This window comes from Apium graveolens, chromosome 8 (genome assembly GCF_009905375.1).
Source record: "Apium graveolens cultivar Ventura chromosome 8, ASM990537v1, whole genome shotgun sequence".
NCBI classification, from domain to species: Eukaryota; Viridiplantae; Streptophyta; class Magnoliopsida; order Apiales; family Apiaceae; genus Apium; species Apium graveolens.
In genome coordinates this window covers 195965740-195974519 of record NC_133654.1, presented here as the reverse complement: position 1 = coordinate 195974519, position 8780 = coordinate 195965740, and the positions used below count along the sequence as shown (strand labels likewise).

The following is an 8780-nucleotide window of genomic DNA, read 5'->3' as shown; positions in this document are numbered from 1 at the left end:
AAGTTATCTATCGTGATTACACAGGGAAAGGAAGATGGGTAAAATTACCTATGAAACATGCATAACAATTATACATGAACCTATGCTAGCATGGCCAGTTCTAAACCTCTATATTCACTTTCGCTTTAGTAGAGATTAACACGCTATCTTATATGTTAGCTACGCACATAAGACGAATAAGCACAACCAATACTAGGATATCAATCAATCACCACACACCAAGATATTGAAACAAATTAACTATATAAATCCATAAGTAAACCCGTTGGTACCCCACGATAATAATTAGTTCATAACCGAACTCATCGTCACCATGGGTTCCAATGAAAGCATGATAATAAACAATATAAGAGTACTAGGGTTCAAAGACAAATCAAAAACAAGCATCCAAGTATCAACTATACTAAAGAAAAAAAAAGTCTTTTCCTCTGTAGCCGTCTTGTGCTCTCTAGTTCTTCTTATTACTCTCCCCTCGCTCCTCGTTAAAAATATCCTTTTATCACTATATATAAGCCCCTAGTGGACCTGGACTCTTAAAATCATCAAATTATACTAAAATCAGGATTCTGGGGCAAAAAGAGCGGGGCGGCCGCGCTAAAATCAGCGCGGGCGCGCTGGTTTTTAGGCAGAAAGTCCGTGCGGGCGCGCTAGTTTTGGGGGCGGGCGCGCAGGGTTTCTGGATTTTTCCGCTGATTGTTCTTTCTGCCGTATCTTGAGTTCTGCTCGTCAGAATTACGCGATTCAACTGCCCACGTGAAGCTAACGAGATTCTCTTCAACTTCAGAATGGCCTAGGCTTCCAATTATTAGCTCTTTTTAGCATATTTCCTTGAAAAGCTCATTTCTTCATTTAACTGATGCCTGAAATGCAATAACACAAAAATATATAAAAAATACCAATAACTTGAGTCTAATACACCAACTTAAGCTTGTAATGAAGCGTTCCAAGTAGATATAAAATCCACTTATCAAAATCTATGATTGCAAAGTCTGATACTGAGTCATCAAACTCTGATGATGATTCAAACACTGATAGTGAATCAGATACTGATAGTGATCATGACAACGATGTAGACATTGAACAAATGATTGCTCTACTGGTTAAAAGCTTCAAGAAGATGGTCAACAAGAACTTCATGAAAGGGAAAAGTTTTTCCATAAAGGGTTCCAGTTCCTCAAACTCTGATAAGAGGAATGACATAATAAATACTGATTGGAAGTAATCAAAGACTGGAAAATTTGACAATTCAAAGGAAAGGTGCTATAACTGTGATGAAATTGGACACTTTGAAATTAATTACAAAAACAAATGCTGAGAAGAAACAAGCCTTGATCACAAAGAAGAAAAACCGGGATGATTCATTAGATTTAGATAATGGTGTTAACTATGCCTCCATGGCAAATGTTGAAGCTGAGGCTAACACTACTGAATTAAAGGTACCTCAAACCACCCTTGCTTTTGATACTGATAATATCTGTGAATTAAGATTGTTTCTTAAAACTCTGCATGTTAGTTACAGAGATCAAACTTTAGAGAATAATAGAATCGAGAGTGAAAACTGTGAGTTAAAGAAAAGGAACGATCATCTAGAAATTGAATTACTTTCCATGCTAGAAATTCAAAAAGAAAGAGATAATGTTGTTTAAATTAAAGTAGGACTATTAGAAAAGCATGCTTATCTAGAAAAGGAGTTAGCTAAAGAAAGAGAGGTTATTAAGCTTTGGAATAACTCAGGAAAAACAACTCAGAAAATTTTAGAGAATGGTTGTTGGGGATCAGGATTAGGATATGCAAATAGATCTAATTATGATAAAAAAAATGGAAAAGAAACTGAGAAGGTTAAACCAACAAATACTGATTATAAGGTTATACTAAACAAAGTTCAGTTGAAGCCTATTAAGTTTAATTCAAGTGCTGATGTTGTTAAGTGAGTTTTTGAGGTAGGTTCAACCTCAGCACCTAAATCAAGCTTAAATACTGATAAGAGTGAACATGTTTACACAAAATCGGTAAATATTGGTTTAATGACTCAGAAACAGTATAAGCAAAAGCTGAAGGATTTACACATGAAAGACAAGGAGAAAAAGCCTAGGAAAAACAGGAATGATAAAGTACGTGCTAATAAGAATGGTACTTATATAACTGCGCCCAATGCACCTAGAAAGACATTTTTGAACTGTGGTAGTACTAATCATCTTGCTAATTATTGAAAGAAGAATAAAGGGATAAATATTGTTCCTCCTAAATCAGAGTTTAGGAATAGAACAGTTAGATATAAACCACAGAATCCATGTTTTCATTGTGGTACTGTGTGGCACTCTATTTATACATGTAAAGAGTATCATAGTTTATAATTTAATTATTATGAACTGAAACCCTTTTTAAATAAAGCAAAAATAGTTTTTGCATGTGTAAATACTAATAGTAAGAATGTTAACATAAACTCCGATATGAAGTCTTATGCTGCATATGTTAACAAACTTAAAAAGGCCAAAGGATCTTAGCAAGACTGGGTCCTTAAAAACACTAACTGATTTAAAAACTGATTGCAAGGTAACTGGAGAAATTCTCTAGTCTTGGATAGTGGATGCTCAAGACACATGACAGGTTATAAGTCCCTGCTATCAGAGTTTAAGGAGAAAGTTGGCCCAAGTATTTCTTATGGAGATGGAAACTTAGAAAAAATCTTGGGATATGGAAAATCAAACTTGGGAATGCCATCATTGAAAATGTAGCTCTGGTTACAGGACTCAAGCATAATTTGATCGGTGTGACTCAGATATGTGATAGAGGATACCAAGTGCATTTTTATGAGGAACATTGTGGAATTGTCAGTGAGTCTGATGGAAAGATTGCAATTACTGGTGTAAGACATGGTAACTTTTATGAAGCCAGGGTCTCCAAAAATACTGATGGATCAGAAGTTTTTCTACTTAGTAAAGCATCTGTGGAAGACATCTGGAACTAGCATAAAAGACTTTCTCATCTCAATTTCAACAACATCAATAAACTTGTGAGGAAAGATCTTGTAAGAGGATTTCCCAATGCAGTATTTACTCTTGATGGCTTCTGTGACTCATGCCAGAAAGCCAAGCAAAGGAAAATATCTTTCAAGAGTAAAATTGAATATTCTATTCTTGAACCATATCATCTACTTCATATTGATCTCTTTGGTCCAGTCAATGTAATATCAATTTCCAAGAAGAGGTATGCACTTGTAATTGTTAATGAATATACAAGATACACATGAGTGTATTTTATGCATAACAAGGATGAATCTCCATCCATTCTTCTTGATCATGTGAGAGAAATGGAAAAATGATCAACATACAAAGTGAAGATCATTAGAATTGATAATGGAACTGAATTTAAGAACAGTATTATGGAAGAGTTCTGCAAAATACAAAGGGACAATTCAAGAATTTTTTGCCCCTGGAACTCCACAACAAAATGGAGTTGTTGAAAGAAAGAATAGAACTCTCATAGAAGCTTCAAAAATGTTGAGTGGCATTTATGTCATTTTATAACGCTCTGTAAAGCTTTAAATTGGTGTTTTGTACTCAAGTTGTTGGTGTTTTTAACGTGTTTTGTAGTGTTTTTGCATTTCAGCCATTTAACAGGAATACAGGTGAATTGGCATTATTTTGATGCCAATATGGTGTTAGGATAGTGTCTAGAATAAAAACTCGTGAAAAGACCAACTCAAATTAGCAAGAAAAGAAGAAACCAGAAATTTTTCCAGAGAGTCAGCGCGAGTAGCGTGCGGCCGCGCCAGGAGTACAGAGATGCAGCGCGCCCGCAGTGGTGAAGCGCGCGGCCGCGCCGGGTCGAATTTAAAGAATCTTGTTTCTACTCTGATTTTGATCCAGAAGACTTCTAATCTGTATGGGCTGCTATATAAACATAACTTAAAATTGTTTTTCATAACAAGACGTACCAGAGCTTAAGGAGAAGGAGTAAGAGGACCGTAGAGCACAATTCAACCAAGGCGAAGAGGATCTAGTTTATTCTTGTGATTCTTTGTTTTAAGTTATAACTTTGGATGCTAGTTTTCTTGCTTGTGAACCTATACTCTTGTTTTGTACTTGGTTTATTATTTATTCAGTATAAAGACTACATTTATTATATCATGCTTTCATCGGAACCCACGTTGATGATGAGTCCGATTATGGGCTAATCGTAATCGTGGGGTTCTAGCGGATTTATTTATGAATTTTTTTAGTTAATTCATTTCGATGCCTTGGTGTGTGATGATTATATAATATCCTAGTATTGGTTGTGCTTATTCATCTTATGAGCGTCGCGAACTCATAAGATAATGTGTTAATCTTTAATGAAGTGAAAGTGAATATAAGGGTTTAGAACTTGCCATGCTAGCATAGGTTCATGTATTTGTTATGCATGATTCGTAGATAATTTTACCCATCTTACTTTCCTTATGTAATCACGATAGATAACTTGTGCATTAAACTGTTATGTTGTCAAATTCTATGGACATATAGGGTCTCAATATAATTGGTGTCTATTCAGCTTCTATCTCTTTAGTGGATGTCTGGTAGTATGGTGTTCGTACAATAAAAGTTGGCGTATATCACTTTCGTGTTATCTGATTAGTGTCATCACCATTACATGTTAAGGTTAAGAATGAAAAGGATATTGAATGAAGTATTTAATGAAGTTAGAATCCCATGTTTGTGTCCTATAGTATTCAACTCTCTTTATTCTCTGAGTTACTATTCTCTAGTATAATCTCTTAGTTAATCTTAGTTATAAACAACCTCAATTTGTTATTCGTCTTAGCATTAGATAATAACCATACCTAATTGCCTAAATACATTGATTGAAATTAACCTAAACCAGTCCTTGTGGGAACGAACTAGAATTAATTCTATATTACTTGCGATCGCGTATACTTGCGTGAATATTAGTGCGTGTTCTAGCCCTAACAAGTTTTTGGCACCGCTGCCGGGGACTTTGGTGTTAATTGTTTAGTTTATGTGTTTATCATCATTGGTCGTTAAAGTTCAATGACTCGGATATTATTACTTACTAAATTCCTTGTCGTGTTTCAGGTACTCTAGCGAGCGTGTATGCATACGCATTCTCGGTCTCGTAAGAGAACACTGGATCAAGCTAAGGAAGAAGTTGTAGTCAAGGAGAAAGTTGAAGAAGAGATCTTAGTTGAGAAGGAAGAAGAGGTTCTTATTGCAATGGGAGAACCAGAAGGGAATCTGAAGGCTTTGATGGATTACTCTCAAACAAAGATTAATGATATTCAGTCTAGCATTGTTCGACCAGCCATCTCGGCTAATACCTTTGAGATCAAGTCGAGCACGATTCAGATGATACAAATTTCAGTTCAGTTTGGGGGTTCTCCGACAGAAGACCCCAACATGCACATCAGAGATTTCATTGAGATCCGCGACACTTTCAAGTTCAATGGAGTTTCTGAAGATGCTATTAAGTTGAGGCTTTTCCCATTCTCTCTGTCGGATGAAGCGAAGTGCTGGTTACATTCTCTACCACCAGGGTCTATCACCAAATGGGATGATCTTGCTCAAAAATTCTTAACTAAATTCTTTCCTATGGCAAAGACTGCTGCAATGACAACCCCACTTACTCAATTTGATCAACAATCTGGAGAATCTTTATGTGAGGCTTGGGATCATTACAAAAAGATGCTTAGAAAGTGTCCTCACCATGGGATTCCTGACTGGATGATCATTAATTGTTTCTAAAATGGTTTAGGTGCTACTTCTAGACCCATGCTTGATGCAGCATCAGGAGGGGCATTGTGGGCTAAAATCTATGATGAAGCTTATGAATTGATTAAACTGATGGCTGCTAATAAATACCAGAATCCTACTCAGAGACTATCTCAGGGAAAGGTAGCAGGAATTCTGAAGTTAGATACAGCTACTGCTATAGCTGTTCATCTTTAGGGTTTGATGATGAAGGTGGATTCTTTGGCTAATTATGGGGTTAATCAGATCACTAGTGTCTGTGAGCTTTGTGCTGGTGCCCATGAGACGGAGCAGTGTGCTATTTCTAGTGAATCATCTCAGTTCGTGAGCAACTTTCAGAGGTCGCAGCAACCTGTGCCAGCCACCTATCATCCCAATAACCACAATCATCCTAACTTTAGCTGGAGCAACACTCAGAATGCGGTTCAGCAGCCTTATCAGCAGTATCCAATATAGCAGTACAATCCTCCTGGTTTTCAGCAACCACAATATGCACCAAAGTAACAGTTCCAGCTGCGACAGTCTAATGAAAAATCTGAATTGGAGGAGTTGAGGCTCATGTGCAAGAGCCAAGCGGTTTTTATCAAGACCTTGGAAAATCAAATTGGACAGATTGCCAATGCCTTGCTAAATCGTCAACCTGGTACACTCCCTAGTGACACTAAGTACCAAGCAAGAGAGAAGCTAAGGAGCAGGTAAAGGTAATTACATTGAGGTCTGGGACGGTTGCAAATCCCGAACACTCTCAAGTTTTGGATGAAGAAGTTATGGCTGAAGAAGGAGTGCAGAAGGAAGCTAAAGTGGAACCAAGGAAAACTACTAATGAACACACTCCTCCTAGGGTAATACAGGGGAGAAACAGATCTATCCTCCACCTCCCTTTCCTAAGAGGCTGTAGAAGAAAAAGCTGGATAGGCAGTTTGAGAAGTTTCTAGAGGTGTTCAAGAAACTTCATATCAACATACCTTTCGCTGAAGCTCTTGAACAGATGCCTAGTTATGCGAAGTTTATGAAAGGTATAATTTCTCGAAAAGTGAAGCTTGATGACTTAGAGACCGTTACTCTCACAGAGGAATGCAGTGCGGTTCTGCAACAGAAGTTGCCTCCGAAGCTTAAAGATCCTGGAAGCTTCACTATTCCTTGCACCATTGGAAAAGTGTCATTTGACAAATGCTTATGTGACTTGGGAGCTAGCATGTGATGGCCTCAACCTCGGGGTCAGGAGTTGACGGCATCCACAACACAACAACCAGCATAATAAAATTCACTTCACTGATAAAATATAATCACGACCCCTCTTACCAAGATCTTTACCAGGTTTAAGTATGATTTAGGTTATAATTTACCACAAAACTAATTCATTACAACCACCTTGACAATACTGTCTTAATATAGCAACTCAACAAACCATTTCTGGTATGTCACAACCACCTCAGAGGAGCCTGACACGGAAGGAACTGGAACTCTACCCCGACTACCATTGAAGAATCTCCTAGGTATCTGCAATACATATATAAAACATTTTGCAAGGGTGAGCAATCAATTGCTCAGCAGTACCACTATATGAATAATAATCAAAAATAATTTATGATAAACATTTATAGGAACAAAAATCAAAACTCGTTTATAAAACTAGTAAACATGTGAAAACTGGATATCAATAACTAGCATGCTCTGTTAAACAATAAAATCAGTTGTGCGCTGTGTAAATACTAGAGTCAAATTTTAGTATGCTATTTTTATTTTCAAATCATCTTTTTTCCATTACGGGAACCATAAAATCACTTGTTCCTCTCTGGGAACCTCAAAATTACTTGTTCCTCTCCGGGAACCTCAAAATCACTTGTTCCTCTCCGAGAACCTCAAAATCATGCTCAGATATAAAAATATTGGATGATCCCTAGTGAGACAGCTGATCAGGCTATCTTCATAGGATAACTCTATCTTGGCCATCTATGAAACTTGTTCCGGAACTCAGAGACTAGCTAGGTCCCTGTAACGCTGGGCTGGTGGTTAGAATAGGGTGCGCAACCACTACGCCTCTTGCGCTATCTTCCTGGCCGTTACGGGCCCCTGCGCACACTCATCCAATTATCTGATCATTTTTATCCAGTTTTCTAAACCACTTACCTATCTCTTTTTAAAACCATTCTATCACAGCTCACTTTCCAAAACATTTCATTTTATTCAAAATTTAGAGATAGGTACTTTCAGAAGTTACTTTCCCCCCAAAACATCAGTTAACAAACCATATTTAAAAATAGGGAATACATAACTTAAAACATTTTTGTTCCATTACGAGATTAAAACATTATCTAGTCATATATATTGAACCATAAAAGAATGGTCAGGGGTACTTGCCTTGCAGAGCTTTAGAAATATTATCGATTGACCTTGAGCCACACGGACGCTCAGGCTTTATTGCCTAACCACTAGATCACCCTGGATTCGACTTCAACACTCAAGTCCTTCGATTGGAACCTTACTAAGCTCGTCGACTGTCCACTAGGCTATCATTAGACCAATGCCAACTCTTGGGCCTTCCGACTAGAAACTACAGAGTCAAAATACCCTAGTCATTTGATTATGCTTGATATATCCTCGCTAACAATCTACCCGTACATTAACAAAATATGACTCGCAACATACTCAATATTATAATACACGTATCAATTAGGGTTCACATTCTCGAAAGTCAGTTCGGTGTTCATTTTCAGAAAATAGGTATATTTGTCATTTTACGAAATTAGGGTTATCGGTTTCAGCAAAGTATTTCATCACAACACATAATTAGGTTTCATATAAAGTACTTATATATAATCGATCGACGTTTTGATAATTACTGTGTACGGCCTCGCATTTCCGTAATTTAATTTTCCGGAAATTGGGTAGCACCTCCTTTAATTATCGGCTAACCCGTCGAACGTCCCGACGTCAAATCAATCACAACCAAATTCAATCCAACTACAACCCAGTCAACAATGTCAATTCACAAATTCACAAACACCAATTAAATACACTTATTAATCGTTATTA

The 8780-nt window shown here is 37.1% G+C and overlaps 1 pseudogene; it reads right to left on the bottom strand.

The window, feature by feature from the left end:
• Positions 1-5608: 5608 nt before the first annotated feature.
• LOC141681734 (small nucleolar RNA R71) lies at positions 5609-5707 on the bottom strand (annotated as a pseudogene).
• Between the last annotated feature and the right edge of the window lie 3073 nt (positions 5708-8780).